This window comes from Trichechus manatus, unplaced genomic scaffold, assembly GCF_000243295.1.
Source record: "Trichechus manatus latirostris isolate Lorelei unplaced genomic scaffold, TriManLat1.0 scaffold00050, whole genome shotgun sequence".
Lineage (NCBI taxonomy): Eukaryota > Metazoa > Chordata > Mammalia > Sirenia > Trichechidae > Trichechus > Trichechus manatus.
The window spans coordinates 1,638,750-1,658,980 of NW_004443986.1; the positions used below are offsets into that span (position 1 = coordinate 1,638,750).

Sequence of the window (20,231 nt, forward strand, 5' to 3'; positions counted from 1 at the left end):
AAAAATTTAGTTTTTGGAGGACCAGTATAGGTTATCCTTCTTTTCATTTTTTTAATAGGCAATACATTCACATAAATCAAAATTTACAGGGTACTGTGAAAACTTCCCCTGCATCTGTCCCTCTGCTATGTAGTTTTTCTCCCCAAAGGATTCCAATATTACTTCTTTCTTGTGTATACTTCTTGACAAATTTTAGGCTGATACATTCATATGTATATACACAAGTATGAAAAACCTAGATCTTTTAGACTCTTCACTAATCACGTGCTCTGGCTCTTCACTAACCATGTGACACTGGACAAGTGACTTAATCTCCTAGAGACAGGGCACATCTGTAAACTGAAGATGTAAAATCAGATGATTACATCTCTCCCAATTCTAAAACAACACAATGGATGAAAGCTGACTACAGCGGTTTACTCCTTCATTTATTTTCATCTCAAAATTTAAACATGCTTCTTTAATCCACAATAGGATATCTAATCATCTTCTATGGTCTAAAGGCTTAGGGGTTTATCATCTTAACTGTCACCTCTATTTGCCAATCTTGCTTGATGTCTTATAGCCTGAAAGAATTAAAATCCTGACTAGGACAAATGATTGAGGACAACTCATTGACTCAAAACTATTTCTCAGCTACAACTCACTGATATTCTGAAGGAATACCAGTTCATTATGGCCAGGTCTTTAAATTTTTCAAGAGAAACCGTAAGTCCAGGTTCTTAAAGCAATGTCTCCTGATTTTAAAGTTTTGGTAACCTTTGATTTAAAAACAAGTAGCTGTGTGCAGGTCAAAGAAAATACATACAAAAGTTGGATTTAGCTCATGGTCCCTGAGTTTGTTTCAGTCTAGAACCTGCTGATTGGTGGGAAACTGAATTAAACTAAGTCTGATATTGTCACCATCTTGATATAAGATGGAGAATATTGATTAGAGGTTAGATTTATCTTTATATCAAAAGTAACCCCTTGCAACCTCCCATGCCTTTAATATTGTAAGACAAAATTTATTCATAGCTCTTGATTTCAAAGACTTTTTTTGATTAAGTAGTGCTCTTTGTGACCTTTGTTTTTCTAGACCTTTGGTGTTCATCACGATGTAACTTTTATTCTAAAATATTATTAAAAATAAAGTTGTTTCAGAAGTGGGCAGAGCATAGAAGCCCTTTGATCTGTAATCCAAAGGAAAGAAATAGTTCAGAATTTCAAAGTGCCATATCTCCCCAGTGACCTCCATTCTATAGACCTAATTCCACCTCTAAAGAGTGCCTGGACTCGATCATTTATATCGTCTCTCATAAGAGGATGCCCTATTAATACACATCTATATAGTTCTATGGAGCCCTGGTGGTGCAGCAGTTAAGCATTTGGCTGCTAACCAAAAGCTTGGGAGTTCGAATCCATCACTCGCTCCTTGGAAATTCTATGGGGCATTCTACTCTGTCCTATAGGGTCTCTGTGAGTTGGAATTGACTTGATGGCAACAGTTTGATTTGGTTTTATACAGTCCTAAATTCTAACTCACACTGCTTGGATTGATCCTGGCCAGAGATGAACAAGTGAAATTGTACTGAATGATAGATGAAACTTTCTTGATATCAACAGAAAAAGGAACAAGAGAAACAGCCATTGGCAGAAGAAAATAATTGAGCATCAGATGAAGGAAGATTGTATGGAGAAAGTAATAAGAACTTAAAAGTTTTAAGTATAACTAAAGGCCATGGTATAAACTCTGTGGTTGTTAGAGAACTAAAACCAGTTGCCATTAAATCAATTCCAATGCATGGCAACCTCATGTGTGTCAGAGTAGAACTGTGCTCCCTAGCATTTTCAGTGGCTGGTTTTTTGGAAGTAGATCAACAGGTCTTTCTTCCTCTGAGTGAACTCAAACTTTCAACCTTCCCTTTAGCAGTCAAGTGCATTAACCATTTGCACCACCTAGGGACTTTTCAAATTTGTATTATTCTGTTATAGCTTTGGCTTGATTCTCTTCTATTTGCTGTTTGTAATGCTGGTGTATTTGTATAGTCAGAGAATATGCTTTTTTTTTTTAAGGTGATAGTTACTAGAGTCTCTGAACTCTAGTAATAGAATCAGCCATCCAAAACCTTGTGGAGCATAATTCTACTCAGACACACATGGGATCACCATGAGTTGGAATCGACTTGACAGCAAGTGGTAGAAGTAGTATTACTGGAGTTAAATATGAGTAAAGCAGCTCTCTGCTTCACTTGAAGTTTTTCCTTTGGAATAATGGATTGAGCCTGAGCTAAAAGTACTACGTCAGGTTGAAATAAGTCCACCATTTTAGCTGGGGTAGGATTGAGGGTTAGGAGTAAATGGAAATCACTATAGATAGCCTTCAGCAATTATCTGAAGAGTATTTAGCAAACCAAGAAAAATACTTCTTGTACTATGATTTCCTCATAGCATCCCTAAAAAAAAGTGGAAAAGCAAACCTTAAAGTTCTTCTAAATTATCTGCCAAATGCATTTCGATTAAACACTTCCACATGCTTATTAAAAACCACTAATGGGTTCCACAAAATAAGTCTCCTTTCTGTGAGTGTCACCTAAATGATTTATAATTAGCTCAAAGTGAATGGAATATATGCCTCTGGCTGCATTTATTGTAGGCATATAGACAATATTTTACTCCTGTTTGTTAAAAGTTGAGGACGGCTATCATCTGCTCTTGGCACAAAAATTCCCAGACAGCCTTCCTAAAGACTCTGTCATTTACATTAATGATACTGGCTTTGCTGTTTGAATATCCAATGTTCTCCCAATCACAAATTTGTCCAGGATCCACTCCAGTGATCTGACTCCACATTCTCTGACCTGGGACTCCTGTAAGTACCATCCTTGCCAGTAAGGGAGCCTGCCTTGAAGCTGAATTTATGGCAAGCAAACTGTTTGTATCTACTTTCTTTATTCATTTTTTGGAGGGACTTTGTAGGTTGAAGAGGGCATGGTGGTAATTATGTGGCTACGCAGTTATATTTTCCCAAAGCACAATTAGGGTTACCATTGTCCTGGTCCTGTCTTTCATGTTCTCTTCTACACCACGTATTGGAAAACCTCATAGACCCAATATCTACCTGTATTTCTCAAAGATTTCTCAGAATCTCATTCTTTTCACTGAACGATTAATCTGAATGTGAACCGATTGTTGTTACTGTTGATTGTCGTCAAGTTGATTCCAACTCATAAGGACCCCATGTGTGCAGAGTAGAACCGCTCTATAGGGTTTTCAAGGCTGTGAACTTTTGGAAGCAAATTGCCAGACCTCTTTTCCCAGGCACTTCTGGGTGGGTTTGAACCACCAATCTTTTGGCCAGTAGTCAAGCATTGAACCATTTGTGCCATCCTAACAGGATTTTTTATATCACATATCCAGCATGAAGTCATAAACACTGAATTAACTTAAGCATGTTAATTCATTCTTTGACTTACAGATGGTGAAACTGAGAACTAGGAGACTTTCCTCACGATGATAATTCATAGCAGAGCCTGCCTCTGGAATCTAAATCCAGTTTTCTCTCCATCTCTTCATAGCAATTTAATATTTTTTCAAGGTTAGGCCAAGCCAGGCACTGTCTATGTCATAGGCAAACAATTTCAGAGACAGATATTGCCTTCTCGTGCTGTACACTGGATTCCAGAAAATTCCTAATCAGTATTGAATTTTGGGGGCAATAATACAAAAGACAGAATAAGCCTTCTGGAAAAATCCATATCCACTTTTAATATGTATCGGCCAATTCCCTCAGCTCCTTTATGTAAGTGCACAGAGGAGATGATACCACTTAAACAGTGAACTTGTGAGTGGCAGATGAGGATGCCAGTTGGTAATTCTCCACCCACTAGCTGCATTTCTCTGAGATTGCATGTCCAAATGATATTAGTGAGCCTGCTGTCTCACCTGATAGCTAGGAGGAAACCTCATAGCCAAGAGTCAGAAAAAATTAATTTCTGCTTTCTCCCTGGAGAGGATGCTTCAGCTGTCAGTGAGTTCGATACCAAACAAACAGCCAGAATTTGCTCTTAGATCTGACCACATTTAGGAAAAGTTGGCATGCCGGATGTTTCATCTCAGAGAAAAGGAATGAACAAATTAGTCAATGTTTCCTTTCTGTAACAATTTGATCACAGTGAAGTGAACTCCAAAGTATGGCTAAAGGCTGAGTATAGCTTTTTTTTCTTCTTTTTTTCCTCAGTAAAAGGAAGTTTGGCTCCCCAATAAAGTGCGGAGCATATGGAGGACATTGAGCAGGATAAGTGAGGCATTATTTTTGAAGATCGTAATTAAAAGTTGTTCAGCCTTGTTTCTTTTTGTTCTTGTTGTTGTTGTCATGCATTTCTCCATCCAGGAAGCTATTAGCCAAAATATGCCTTTTTAACCAACTTCATCTCATTGTGGCATGTATGAGACATTACAGATTCCAAACAACTGAATTTTTCCACCTACTTATTCTATGAATATAATAAAGGTTTGCTATATTTTAGGCACACTTAATAACATGGTAGAATTATTTATTCACTTTGTTCTACTAACTAATAAACTTCATTCCAGAAGCCAGACAGATCAATGGGCCAATGTCACCACACTAGACAGAGCCCTCATAAAATGCAAATTTAAATATGCAGATGCTACCAGAGAAACAAACACGAAACATTCCTCCTGCTCACCTCTGCACCTATGTAAATAGAAATTGCAGGACATTAGGGGGAAATAGCAGGTGCTTAAAATTCCAAAATGGTTATTGAAGAAAGAGGTAGTTTTGGGAATTAAAACTCTGGATTTGATGGTGGTTGTTAAGAAATTAAAAAAAAAAAAGTGTGATAGCATTTTTCAAAGGCATGAGCGATAATTTTAATGACAAAAATGTACATCTTGAATTGTCTCTGTTTTATAGCTAGCAGGGGAAACGAAAGCAGGCTTCCAGGAAATACATTTCCTCATGTATTCAAGGAAAGTAAAGTCCATGTGCTTGGAAGTGCCAGGTGATAATTCTGATACGTGGGTTGTTACCATGCTTTTTAATTTGGCTTTAGGAAAATCAAGTCATTTCCATGCTACAATAGCTATTGTACTTTCACTGGACACATAAATATAAAAAGAAGTTTATAGCAGCTTTTCAAATGAACATAAGTTAAAAAACTTACCAAATAGCTATTTTTAAAAAGGAAAAAAAGTTCTTGTAAATTTCAATTAAATATCTATATACATGTGTATATAGAGAAATTTGGCAAACCTAATATTCAGCAGGTTATCTTTAAAAGATGCTATACTTACCAAGAAAAGGTCTGAACACAGAAGAAAACATTATTTGATGGTTAAGAGGGTGGGGAGGAAGCGAGAGGGGAATTCACTAACTAGATAGTAGACAAGAATAATTATCTTAGGTGAAGGGAAGGACAACACACAATACAGGGGAAGTCAGCATAACTGGACTAAACCAAAAGTTAAGAAGTTTCCTGAATACAACTAAACACTTCGAGGGACAGTGTAGCAGGGGTGGGGGTCTGGGGACCATGATTTCAGGGGACATCTAGGTCAACTGGCAGTAACAAAGTTTATCAAGAAAATGTTCTGCATCCCATTTTGGTGAGTGGCGTCTGGGGTCTTAAAAGCTAGTGAGCGGCCATCTAAGATGCGTCAATTGGTCCCAACCCACTTGGAGAGAAGGAGAATGAAGAACACCAAAGACACAAGGAAAATATTAGCCCAAGAGACAAAAGGACCACATGAACCAGAGACTCATCAGCCTGAGACCAGAAGAACTAGATGGTGCCCAGCTACCACCAATGACTGCCCTGACAGGAACACAACAGAGAGTCCCTGACCAAGCAGGAGAAAAGTGTGGTGCAAAACTCAAATCCACATAAAAAGATGGTCCGATTGAAACTAGAGGAACCCCAGAAGGCATGACCCCAGATTCTCTGTTAACCCCAGAACTAAAACCATTCCTGAAGACTACTCTTCAGACAAAGATTAGACTGGACTATAAAACATAAAACGATACTCATGAAGCGTGTGCTTCTTAGTTCAAGTAAATACAGAGACTAAATGGGCAGCTCCTGTCCAGAGGTGGAATGATAAGGCAGAAAGGGATAGGAGCTGGTTGAATGGACATGGGAAATCTGAAGTGGAAAGGGGAAGTGTGCTGTCACATTATGGGGATTGCAACTAGGGTCACATAACAATATGTGTATAAATTTTTGTATGAGAAATTAACTTTAGCTGTAAACTTTCACCTAAAGCACAGTTAAAAAAAAAAAAAAAAGACGTTATGCTTAATTGGCATCATCCTTGAGTGGCGCATAGCGACCCTATAGGACAGAGGAGAACTGCCCCATAGGGTTTCCATGGAGCGGCTGGTGGATTCAAACTGCCGGACCTTTAGATTAGCAGCCTGAGCTCTTAACCACTTTGCCACCAGGGCTCCCAAATGAATTACACAGGAAGTGCAAAAATACGAAGGTGAATAATACCACACAATACAAATTATGTGGCGTATTTATTGTTATACAGCAGCATTTGAGTTGGGTAGCATCGCATCTTGAAACCTAAATAGTGTTTAAATTAACATCTGAAAGTAAATAAGGCATCTTGTTAATACCCACATTTTTCAGAAGTTCTGATTTCCATTAACTTTGACTATCTTTACTTGTCAAGCAATTAACATGACAGAAGGAGTAACAGATGCTCTTTTGCCATTAACCTACAGCAAGGAGACCCTGATTTCCAGTATTTATAACCATTTGACACAATCTATTAAGGCAATCTAAAAATCCACCAGAGACCTCCATACTGCTCATTGTGGATAAAATAAATATATAATCCAAATTTAACCTCACTTTCAAAGACATATAAGACAGTCTCCAACATGTCTTGCCTATTTTTAAATTTTTATGATAGTAAATAAACCCTGGAAAATTCCTTCTCAGATTTTACCACCTGAAATTGCAGCTGTTGGCTGCCACTATCAAAGCCTCACAACTCCAAACTCACGTGCAAACCTCATCAAGGGCAGACATTTCTAATTGATTCCAGAAGTATTTCTTCTGCTGAGATCAGGGGGCAAAGGAAGAATAATGAGCAGCTTTTCAGAGGGAACTGGGGGTAGAGTGTTGAGGAGAGAGGGAGGGGGGCTTTTAAAATCTCAGGCTTGGCCAGAAATGCATACCAATTTTACGGTCAATTGGCGAGAGCATCTGGAATCGTGCATTCTGGCCTCGTAGTTGATGGTAGAGAAACCAGCTTACAGGCAACAGCAAGTCCGTAATGAGTCCCTGTCATGTACTGGTGGAAACCACGTTGACATTCTGCCAAATATCCCTGCTCCTTTTTTCTCAGGGATAGGATTCCCTTTAGGGTCCTTGTCTAGGATGTGAAATCCTGTCTACCCATAGATCTTAACCTATTTTTGCCATTCTTTATGGCAACACAAAAGAATGATTAAAACTCAGAACCAGTATGTGTTTAATTCCTTGTGGGTCGACAGGCTTTATATCACAAGGCTGCGTTTGCTTTCATTTTGGGGATCTATTTCAAGCTCAGTGGGCCATCTTGTTAGTGCATGGAGAGTGTTGGATGCTCAGGTCATAAATCATAGCACAGCGCATGGCACACTCAGAGGAGAGGAGGCAAAATGCGGAACTCTTTGTTATTTCAAATGTAGGACAGGTGATTACAAAAAGGGGCAGGATCTCACTTTAAAATGCCACGCAGAAAACCGAGGGTGATGTGGAAATAATTTTGTATGAGTAAATGATGTTTACATTAAGCTGCTGCTCATAATTCACCATGCTGACACTGGTAGATTACACCCACAAATAAGTCAGGTAATAGTACAGCCATGAAAAATGTGGAGAGATGTGAGTCAACGGGATGGAATCTGGGTCACTGTTGAGCAATGGGCCACAGAACAAGCTAGATTTAACCTTCCTAAATCTCTATTTTTACCCAAACAATATAATTAATAAGGATTGTATCCATTTTAGAATCACTCAAAAATCCAAGGTTTGTGATGCTAAACTAAATTCTACATGTTCACTCTTATAGTTAATCTACCCTTGCCAGACGATTACTTCCTGTTTTCAAGCAAGAAAAGTAAAACAAGCAAAAAGCGAGGCAAAGGAAAATGAAACAAACACACAAGAACTAAACTAAAGGAAAAAAGAAATGCATTTAAATACTTGAAAAAATTCAATATATATTTTTGGATGTAAAATTATCCTTAAAACATCTATGTTTTGTTGATTTCAGTATAAGTGAATCAGAAATATAGAACTAGTGTTTCTCATAATGCACATAATATTAAATTGCATAAAAAAACGCTTGATGGTGAACATCTCCTTGCACTCAAAGTATTTGCAAAAGCAACTGCACTTGGTGGATGCTCATGCTAGTACTGTTCAAACAAGGGCCTAAGGGAGAGGGCATGAGTGGGTAAGAATATAAGCTATATTCATGTCTTTTTAATTTTCAACCATCTTAATAGGGTAAGAAAATACATAGAAAATGTCACGCATGAACATTTTCTTGGATGTGGTTTCAATCTTTTAACATTCCACATAGGGATCAATAAGTTTTCGAAAACTCCATGCGATAATTGGCAGTCCACTGTGTCAAATCTAGTCTCTCCTTTCATAAAACAAAAAAAGTAATACTATACTATGTTAATACTATATTCTAGTATTACTTTACTCTGTTTAACAAGCATTTTATTGCTCATAGAAAGAAAAAAAGTAAATATTTTTAGAAGAATCTTAGGAAGTGGAGAATTTATACATATTTAAAACGACCTCATATAAATCACACCAAATGGCTTATTTTCACCTTTACTTAGCCTGTTCCACACTCAGTACATCAGATATCTTCTATTCACCCCAACAGAATGGTAAGCAATATATAAATGAGAGAAAATATGTGCGTTGTGAATGAGATTAGTAGTATAAAACTCTTAGCACAGGACCTAGAATAGAGTAAAGCTTCTTTAATTGTACGTGATGATCGTGATAAATCTTGAGAAAAATTATATCTGTAGATTCTAAAAATAATTATAAGCATCACAAGTGAGCGTGAAAGAACAGACTTTTTTTTAAAAAAAAATGTAGTAGTGATAGTTAAACTACGTCAGAGGTGAAGGAAGAATGACAAAGCTTAATTACATGAACACAAAAAATTCTCAAAGGAGATTTTCCAATAAACTCAATGTTCCTGTATTTTATGTTATTCCCCTGAATTTTGCATTTTTTGCTAAAATACTCTCTTTATGTTCTATAAAACATTTCTTTGCTATTTAAAAAAACAAACAAGCAAACAAAAAACAGTTGCTGTCAACTTGATTCCAACTCAGAATGACCTCTCATGTGCCAGAGTAGAACTGCGCTCCATAGGGTTTTCAATGGCTGATTTTTCAGAAGAAGATCACCAGGCCTTTCTTCCAAGGCACCTCTAGGTCAGTTCGAACTGACAGCCTTTCTATTAGTAGTCAAGCACTTAACTGTTTGTACCACTCAGGGACCTTGATATGATATATGAAGGTAATTTTCAAACTTGTTGGTTTATAGAGTAATAGGGATAAAGTCTGAACTATGATCTGGGGAAAAATGGCTTATATTGACCTATCGGATAAATTGCTAATAAATAGGTAAAATGATTAGTATTTGGCCTGTTCAAGAAAAGACACATGTGTTGTTAGTAATATACCACTGTGGATGTAGGATATTTTCAGTATATTTCAGAGGCTTTGATATGATGTAGGGTAGATTTTGAATTTATGTTTGAGTACCCTCGACTATACAAAAACAGGGAAAATTATCATTTATGTATTTAAAATATAACTAGTCAGTAAACCCTGCTAATGAAGTCAAGATTGTGGAATTAATTTCAATTTATATGTTAGCATTATATTTTTGCATGATTAAAGCCTATAATCATAACCCTGCCCAGGATTTATATAAAGTTACACTGGTGGTTACAGGAGGAATTGTAGCTGGATATATCTAACACTATATATAAAAAAAAATTATGTTTATCTGAATTAATAATAATGGGTGTTTTAATAGCTATCTTCGTTTGCGGAAGGAAGTAAACTGTTATGGGGCATTACTGTATGGAAATAGAGTCAGCGAAAAAGAGAAAGACCTTCAAAAAGATGGATTGGCACAGTGGTTGCAACAATGGGCTCAAGCATAACAACGATTGTGAGGATGGTGCAGGACTGGGCAGTGTTTTGTTCTGTTGTACATAGCGTTGCTGTGAGTCAGAACCAACTCAATGGTGCCTAACAACAAAGCTATGGAAATAAAATCCATTTAAATTCAATCCAGGGGTGATGAGATAAACGACAAGCTGGGAGAAGATATTTTTAATCAATATAAATTGTAAAGAATAGATATCATCATATAGAGAAAATCTAAAAGTCAAGAAGAAAACAAAACCAAATTTAAAAAAAAAAAGAGTAAAAGACATGAAAAAACATGTCACAGGAAAGGAAACATAAGTGCCCAGTAAATATAAAATAGCCATTAATTCAACAGAAAACACAAACAAAAATGATAATTAGGAATGCAATGAGACATCATTTAATTTCCTTAATGGAAAAAACAAAGAAATCTGACAATTTCAATTTTGGTGAGGAAATTTATACTCTGAGAACAGTAAATTTTATAACACTCTGGAAAATAATTTGGCATTATCTTAAGAATTTAAACAAACACATTTTCTACAATCCAGCAATTCCATACTTAGCTGTTAAGAAAGTCTTACATATACGCCATGTGCACTAGAAGACACGTACATGAATTTTCACTGCAACATTGTAGGAGAAAAAGCTAGACACAAACATGGAAGGATGGAGAAGTCTATTTTGACATAGTCACAATATGAGATATTTTATAGCAATGAAATGAATAAACTGTAGCTACATACAATAAAAAGGATTCCTACACAACCTAAATCCTCTTTTCTTTCTCACATTAATGTCCAATCCTGAATACTACAAAACACAGAAAGGACAGTGGCCTGGAAAATTAAATTTTACTTAAAAAAAATAAAGCTTAAATTGTAATATAAATCAGCATATACCAAGTGTACAGATAAACAGTAATAAGGATTCAGGTTTAAAAACTTGCTTATTAAAATCAGGAGAGTGGAGTTGCTTATGTAAATGTGGAAGTCTATCAGACTGAATCTGTCACTTCTGCTTCTGGACTTTTCATTATGTGTTATTGTTCAGTAAATTGCTCCACACCTTCCTCCCCACTTAATCAATTCTGCCCATCTCTTATGAGCATCTTCAGTAGACACCGATGGATTTACCATTTAAAAGTGATGTTTTTTCATTTTAATGATATAACTTATATGTAAATAAGATTCTGTCATCTTTCTGAGACCTAAATTTAAAGTCATCACATCTTCTTTTGGAATCAACTCAAATTAAGCAAATATTCTCAAGTTTATATTTTTCATTGCTTTTAATGCCCTAGTTCTCAAAATATTATTTTAAGTGTGTGTGTGTGTAGTATACATTGGTGGATATAATTATTATTAATAATACTCACCACTTATATGCCAGACATGCTAGGTTCTATAGACTCTATCTTCTTCTCTGTATATCAAAACAACCCCTTAAGGTTTTTATTCTCTGTTTTCCTGAGGAAACTAAGCTGAGGAAATGAAAATTTATTATTTTAGATAACTTCCCCAAGGCTATACAACCAGTTAAGTGGCAGAGCTGGGATGAAAATTTAGGTTTATGTGACTTCAAATCCAATGATTTTTCAAATACCCTAAATTTATCCCCTCAAATAAGAAGTTATGTAAAACACCAGCTCACATGAAAAAAGACCAGACTCACTGGTCTGACAGAGACTGGAGACACCTTGAAAGTATGGCTCCCAGACAACCTTCACTCTTCTAACTCAGTACTGAAGTCCCTCCTGAGGTTCACCCTTCAGCCAAAGATTAGACAGGCCCATAAAACAAACAATAATACACGTAGCTCAACCACTTATATGAGACTAAATCGACACACCAGCCCAGGAGCAAGGTCGAGAAGGCAGGAGGGGACAGGAAAGCTGGACTACTGGAAATGGGGAACCCATGGTCAAGAAAGGGAGAGTGTTGACATGTTGCAGGGTTGGCAACCAATGTCACCAAACAATATGTGTATTAATAGTTCAATGAGAAACTAATTTGCGCTCTAAACCTTCATCTAAAGCACAAAATAAGTTAAATAAATTTTATTGTACAATGCTCCAAAAAAGAAGGTATGTAAAACAAAATACACACAGTATCAAAATATATTCAAATGTATTTTTTCATTATTTTAGAGATCTATATACTTATCAAAATACCTATTCAACTGTGATTTTGCTTTCTTTTCTTTGTGTAAGTGCTCATTAGCTTAAATATTTCTAAAGCTTCTGATATAAGAAAATGAAATCAGTCACAAATTTACAAGTGCATCTTGGAAAGAAAAAATCACACATGAGCTAGCAGAAAAATTATGTGTGCATACGTAAATGAGAAATGAGTGAATGAATGATTGAATGAATAAAATTTCATTCATTCATTAAATGAATGAAAGAAAGAAGGAATGATTTTTCTGTCAAGTTTTTTTTTTTTTTGGTAAATGAGAATGTGTATATATATAAAAGGTGTATGAATTGGTGGTCAAAATATTGTTGGACCTATCCAAAAAGAAATGTAGAAGAGCATGGACTAATCATTGCAAACACGGGTCGGATAATGGTGCATTTGCGTAGCAATAAATTAATTTACAAATACCAAGAGCCCTCATTCTTACTCAATATTCTTGTGAATATAAGATAAGGGGACTAAACTGCTTACATAGAGTTCACAGGATTAAATTAATTATACTTGGATTTCTGACCTAAAGTTGTAGCTACCCAAGGACTGTTTTATCATCTGAGTGAAATATAACACCAGGTCAGCTTTCTAATGTGTGTGTGCTTGCGTGTGTGCTTTAAGCTGCGAATGTAGCCAGCAGTGACCTTACTTAATGTAGAAGGACGATTACCATGAAATCATAGGGAGTGGGAGTCATGTAATAAAGTAATATAAGAGAAAATCTCTAATCGGCCTGCTAGATAAGTAGATTCACAGGGCTACAGCTGATGTTGCCAATATATACAGCATTGAGAAAAAGTACAAATTGTTCACTGACACTGATTCTAATGATAGCTTCAAAGAAAAATGATGAGAACACTGTACCCTGGTAGTGTAATCACTTCTAGTCCGTCAGCGCTAATTCATACTGAATGGAGTCATTGGGCCGTTTGTGAGGTTTCTATACTCCTTGCGTGGAGCAAAGAACAGTTTCATTACAACTGTGATAAATGACTAACATTTACATGGAGTTCTAAGAGAGAAAAATGTGAAGCAAACACAAAGCTGAAATTCACAATTAAGAATATAAGAATGGGTAACTGGTTGTAATTTTTTAAATCTTGAATTAAAAAAGGGGAGTGGGGAATGCTGCTTCACAGGTAAAAATATAGATGGTGAAATGCCTACCCAGTATTTATTCTACCATCTAGTTGTTGACTTCTGATCAGAGAAGAGCTGTTAGAGGCTAACCTTTGAGAATTCAATGGCTTGTTTTAATAATAATTACAATTTATCAAATGTACCCTCTGTTTTATCCCTTACGTCATTTAATTTTCAATCAAACCATGTGAAGTAAATAGTATTACTGTCCCATTTTAAGGAAAAGGTTTAGTGATAAATGACAAGCAATGACTACTCTTGAAAAATTAGCTATATATGTGCCTAAACTGATGGGGACAGGTTCTGGAAAGAGTAGATAAACACCCTGAAAGATTTTGCCACAGTGTCCTCCCTTCTTTGAATCATTAACCAAAGATGATTTAGAGGTAAATTATTCAAATCATTAATGTTTTCAAAACACCTTTGCAGTTACATTGATAAGGTGTTTTATTATGACTCCTTACTTTTTGCAATGTATTTTTGCTACATCTCTATTTCTCACCTAAAACCCTTGAGTTAGATGAGCATTGCTACTATTATATGGAAGAAAATGTTACAAGATAATTATGAGCTATGGTGTCAGACTGCATGGGTTTGCATCCTGACTTGTTCATTTACTAGCTGTGTGAATTCACACAAGTTATTTAACTTCTCTGTACCACAATTGTCTCCTCTATCAAAAAGAATAAAACTACAGTGAAACCTGTGAGAGCCAGAACTCAGCGGGACTGCCTTGTTTTTTTAGGTCTTGCAAGTGTTCCACCTCTGACAGGGGGGAGTATTACTACTTTTCTATCACTTCTTTTAGTAGAAAATATTTGAGTTGTCCTCCTCTGACAGGTTTCCACCTTACACAGGTTATGGCTTTTGCAGGTTTTACTGTATTAGTAACTACATAATGTGTTTGGTACAAGGATTAAATGGAATAAGACAAGTAAGACTTTTAGAACATGGTAAGGGCTTAATACATGTTAGCTGCTCTAAAACCTATTTTGCAGGTGAACAAACTGAGTCCAGTGTCATAGAGTGAGTGGCAGACCAAGAATTCGAAACCAACTCCTTGCTTCCCTATTCCCCCACCCCAGGTACCCTTTGTTGCTAAAAATGACTTGTGAGCCTTTAGGCAAGGCAAGGAATTATTTCAAGGCATCCTTACATTCAAACAATAGTAATAACATAAAAATAATAATAAAGCAGCACCTGACATTTATTGCAGTAGTTAAGAGTTTGGCTGCTAATCCAAAGGTCGGCAGCTTGAGTCCACCAGCCACTCCTTGGAAACCCTATGGGGCTGTTCTATAGGGTTGCTGTGAGTCACAATCGACTTGACAACAGGTTTGGTTTGGTTTTAACATTTATTGAGTACTTACTATGTATTAAGAACTGTGCTAAATCTCTTACATAGATTATTTCATCTAATCCTCCAAATTCTATTAGAGAGTGGAGAAAAGAGAAGAGAGAAAAAACAGAAGATCTCAGAGTAACAATGGGCTGGGTGGAATTGTCCAGGCTAGGGTTTGTTGCTTTTCTCTTTTTCTGTTGTCATTTGATCATACAAGAACTATTTTGTTTTAACTTATTATGATGATCATACAACTAAGAAGATAAAAAGGAGAGAAAATATACCTCTTTTACTGAAATAATGCTTATGATTACATGAGAAAGAAGGCATGTTTTACTAACATAAAGCAATTTGGCTTATGCAACTTCTTTTGTATACTGAATATCGACATCTGTACTTCATTCAATATCAATAATACATATATTTTCTGACAAAAATTCTCTGAGATAGGCATTGTTATTTCCTCCTTTCACAGATGAGGAAGCCAAGATAAGGAGTATTTAAGTGGTTAAGTAACTGCCCAAGAACATACAGATAGTAAGCTCCAAAACTGGGAATCAAATTCAGGCAATGAAGTCAAAGTTCTAGTCTTAACCACTCATCATCACCGGATGACTAAATAGGTAAAATGACAGTGTCTTAACACCGGGGTTCATAATACTCAAAAGCTGAACACACTGAGATGCCATCTACCAGCCCATCATCAAATAACCCCAAAATACAAGTTGTTTTTGTAAACATACATTTTCACATATTGAAAATCAGGGATAATGTAAAGAATCCAAATTCTCTATTTGCTTCTGGAGAATTTAAGACAAACTACCACAATATACTCAAAAGTGGGTTCATTAAATGCAATTTTGTCTTTCATGGACTTAATTAAAATTTTCCCCCTCACTTACAGTGTGAAAATGCTATGTTCTTTGATTGTAATTTGTTTGTGGCATATATATTGTGAATTTCATTAAGTATGTACAATTTACGCTTCTATGTCATTTTGCTTTTAGACTATAATTCAAAGAAACAGAATATATGCACACAGTAAGTAAACTTTACTTATTGCCTATTTAAATGCAGAATAGATTAGATGATACCCAAGATCCTGAAACTAAGATATTTCATTTTTTAATTTATATGTTTTTCTTAATAGGAAATATATGCTTTCCTATCTTTGAGCCATATGATTCACCTTCCCACAGACAACCATGTTTTAGGTTCTTATTTTTTTTTTCAACTCTATATGATGAAATAGATATATTAGCCCCTCTCCATTTTTATACTTGTATACTTGTATGTAGGGCCCTAGTGGTGCAGTGACTAAGTGATTGGCTGCTAACCAGAAGGTTGGCAGTTCAAATCCACCAACTGCTCCTTGGAAACCCTATGGGACAGTTCTACTGTGTCCAGTAGGGTCGCTATAAGTCGGAAATCGACTTGACAGCAAAGAGGTTTTTTTTTTTTTTGGTTTTATGCTTTGTATGGGAGCACACTTCACAATGTCTTATATCATATTTTATTTTATATAAACATTCCCCTATTAATGGTAATTAGGCTAGTTCCAGTCTGCCATTACAAGTGACACTATAATGAATAATCTTGCATATACATCAAACTACACATGTGTGAGCATATCATTTCTGTTAGATAAATTCTTAGATGTAGAATTTGGGGTCAAAGGGTACGTGAATTTGTAATTTTGATAGATATCACAAAATTTTCTTTGAAAGAAGTTGTTCCAATTTACAATCATGGCTAAATTATGAAAGTATTTTAAAATCAGGTTTTTCCATTGATACCGGGAAGAATGTTAGTATTTAGGTTCATGCTTAAATTAGGTTACACATTGCATATTCTGGAGATGTTCACAGGTTACTCATTATCAAAGGTAAATGATGTAACCATTAATTTTAAAAAATGCATGCCTTTTAAAGCACTGACAATGACAATAACTCTTTAACAGTTGTCTAGTCTGTGAAAAAAAATAAATATATACTCAAAAGTTCAATGTGTTTCTTGGAAGATAAGTTTCGATTATCATAGCAGATCATATCACAACATATATTTCAATCACAGAAAAATCTCAATGACCTCAATGACTTTATTTTTATGTAATTATTAACTTTTCTAGATAATTGGCAAAACATTGTTCACGATTTTCACTTTTACTGCTTAAAAATAAAAAAATATTAAATGTCAATGGCTTTGCCAAACACTTAAAAAAAAATCACTTCTACTACTTTTTGAGAATCTACTTAGTGAGCCAATTTCTTTATAAACTTTATGTAATACAAATTGTTCAAAAACTCTGTGAGGCTAGTGGTATCAATCCAAATTTAGAGATTTAAACGGAGGCACATCAGTATTATTAACTAGCCCAAGATGATGCAATTGGTAAGTATTGGTAAGTGAAAATGTAAAAAAAAAATCACACAATTACTAGTCACAAAGTAACTAGAAAACATTGTTAAATGAATGAATTAAATATACAATAAAAACATAATCAATGTTATAGCTACATAAACCACACTTCTTACCACAAAAGCCAATGACAAGGAAGGGATGAAAGGCTTCAGGTGACCAAATCCACAGAGCATTAGGAAGAAGAAGCAACGGAAAGTTTCCATGATAGCGGCCTGGGGTCTGGAAGTAAAACGTCATCAACATACATTAGCCTTAAATGGGAGTCTCTGGGTGGTGCAAACAGTCAATACTCTGATGCTAAGAAAAAGGTTGGAAGTTCAAGAACACCTAGAGGCACCTGGAGAGAAAGACCTTCCAAAAAAATCCTCCATTGAAAACCCTACTGAGCACAGTTCTACTGTGACACATATTTTATAATTAATACAGTGATAAACTTTTATTTTAATTTTCAATAAACTTATAGCATTTGAATACATTTGAGGAACATGTGCCTCTGAAGCTATTTGAAAACAGACATTACACTAAGAAAGAAAATATATCTCTTTAAAGAAAATCTGTTCTTTATCAATGTATTACTTAGAACATAAATGGTTAAGGTGGAGATTATTTTGTTGGTAAATAAAATATTTGACAATTAACTTTTGAAGTTTGGGTCTCTACTCTTACCCAACACCTTCACATTTCATTTATTTAAAAAATGTCTTGGTAGGAGAACTGACATAGTTACTTGCTCTAAAATAAAGTTTTATTCTGAAATATTGGGAACATGGACAATGAGTGGTTATATCTAATATAATGGATAGCATAAACACACTCAAAAAACTACTGCCGTCCAGTTAATTCTGACTCATAGTGACCATATAGGACAGGGTAGAACTGTCCCTTAGGGTTTCCAAGGCTGTAAATCTTTACGAAGCAGACTGCCACTTCTTTCTCCCATAGAGCAGCTGGTGGGTTTGAACCACGGACCTTTTGGTTAGCAGCCAAGAGCTTTAACCACTGTGAAACCAGGGTACCTAGCATAAATATAGGCTCCTGTTAATTATTTTGTGATGGAAGTTTTCTGTATATATGATATTCTTGAAGATACTAAAACTCTAAAATATATGTAATAGGCATTTATGTATATTTAAAGTCAACTGCTACACATAGATTTTTATAAATAATAGTAGTGAAGAACTGCTTTATCATCTTAAAATACACATTATAGTATCCATTTAATTTTTGGTGGATAATATTTTTACACAAGCCAAATAGTATTATCATGACAAGTGAATTCTCTAACTACAAGTTCTTGAATTAATGTTGTCATAATACAGCCATATATCTTTTAGTTAATTTAGAACACAGAGCTACAGAAAAAAGTCAAGAAAATCTAAACTAGTATATTTATCAAATTTCAAAAATTCTCAGCAGTCTATTAATTATGTTCCATTGTTTCTATAAAAAACCCACTGTCTTAGAGTAGATTCCGACTCGTGGCGACACAATAGGACAGAGTAGAACTGCCCCACAGGGTTTCCAAAGCTATAAATCTTTATGGAAGCAGATTGTGACATCTTACTCCCACAGAGTGGCTGGTGGGTTCAAACTGCAGACCTTTCTGGTTAGCAGCTGAGTGCTTAACCACTGTGCCACCACAGCATGTTAGGTTTTTAGAAAATTGACTATAGTTTTGTATAAAAAAAGAGAACACATTTTTTTCAAGTAATTAAAACTCAATAAAAAATAGTTAATCCTTTTGTTTGCATGGTGTAGTGGTTAGCACATCTGCTTTACACGCAGAGGATCCTAGGTTCAATCCCCAGTGGAGCCATGCAGAGCTTTTGGAAACCCTGGTGGAGTAGGGGTTAAGAGCTATGGCTGCTAACAAAAAGATCGGCAGTTTGAATCCACCAGGCACTCCTTGGAAACCCTATGGGCAGTTCTACTCCCTACTATAGGGTAGCTATGAGTAAGAATCCACTCCATGGCAATGAGTTTTTTGTTTTTTTTCTTAATGTAACTTAATTTTTTGAAACAAATTATTAAGAAGTCCACCCCTTCTTGTAGAATATTGTTATATCATTACAGTAAACTAATTTTTTTTTTAATATCCAGGTAATTTTCAATCGTAAAAAAGAAAATGAGATTTCTATTTTAAAATATAATATCTTTTTATTAATACTGTTCTATGGTTTAAATTTTAAACTTTTATATTGTGAAATGAAACATACATAGAGAGAAGCATTCCAGAAAGAATTATGCAGCTCAATGATGTTCAAAAAATAAACAACCATGTAATGACTGCCCAATATCAGCACCACCGAAGACCCCCCCACCTCATCTCAATCCTTCCCCCCTCCCTGCATCCTAGAGAGAAGCACCACCCTGACTTTTACGGTAATCTAATGCTCTCTTGTTTGTTTTTATTAATATTTTTACTCCATTGGGATGACTTTCTTAAAATTATTCTATATAGTTTTGTGGGTTTTTTTGTGTTTACAACTTTTCATTAATGACATCATATGGTATCTCCTGGTTTGTGTCTAATGTTTCTCGCTCAAGGTCGTTAGTGTGATTCATCTATGGTTTCACTGCTGCATAATATTTCATTATGTGAATACACCAACATTTATGTATTCTTTCACCTGGTGAATGGTATTTGGATTGTTTGCATTTGTTTATTAAGAATAATGCTGCCTGAACATTCTGCTCCATACTTTTTGGTGTGTATTGATGGGTGTATACCTAGGAGTGAGCTAAGGATTATAGAGTATACCCCAACTGTTTTCCAAAGTATGTATCACAATATAAATCCTCTTCTGCTGCATATGAGCATTCCATTTGCTCCATCTTCTTGCCAACCAACACTTGGTACTGTGAGCCTTTTTAATTTTAACTATTTGAGATACAAGATCTATACTTGTCATGGATTGAATTGTGTTTCCCAAAAAATATG

At 35.4% G+C, this 20,231-nt stretch overlaps 1 non-coding gene across 1 annotated transcript; it reads left to right on the plus strand.

The window, feature by feature from the left end:
* The first annotated feature begins 19,033 nt into the window (after nt 1–19,033).
* Nucleotides 19,034–19,106, plus strand: TRNAV-UAC (transfer RNA valine (anticodon UAC)). Its single transcript has one exon. It is a non-coding gene; the product is annotated as a tRNA-Val (tRNA).
* Nucleotides 19,107–20,231: the final 1,125 nt, after the last annotated feature.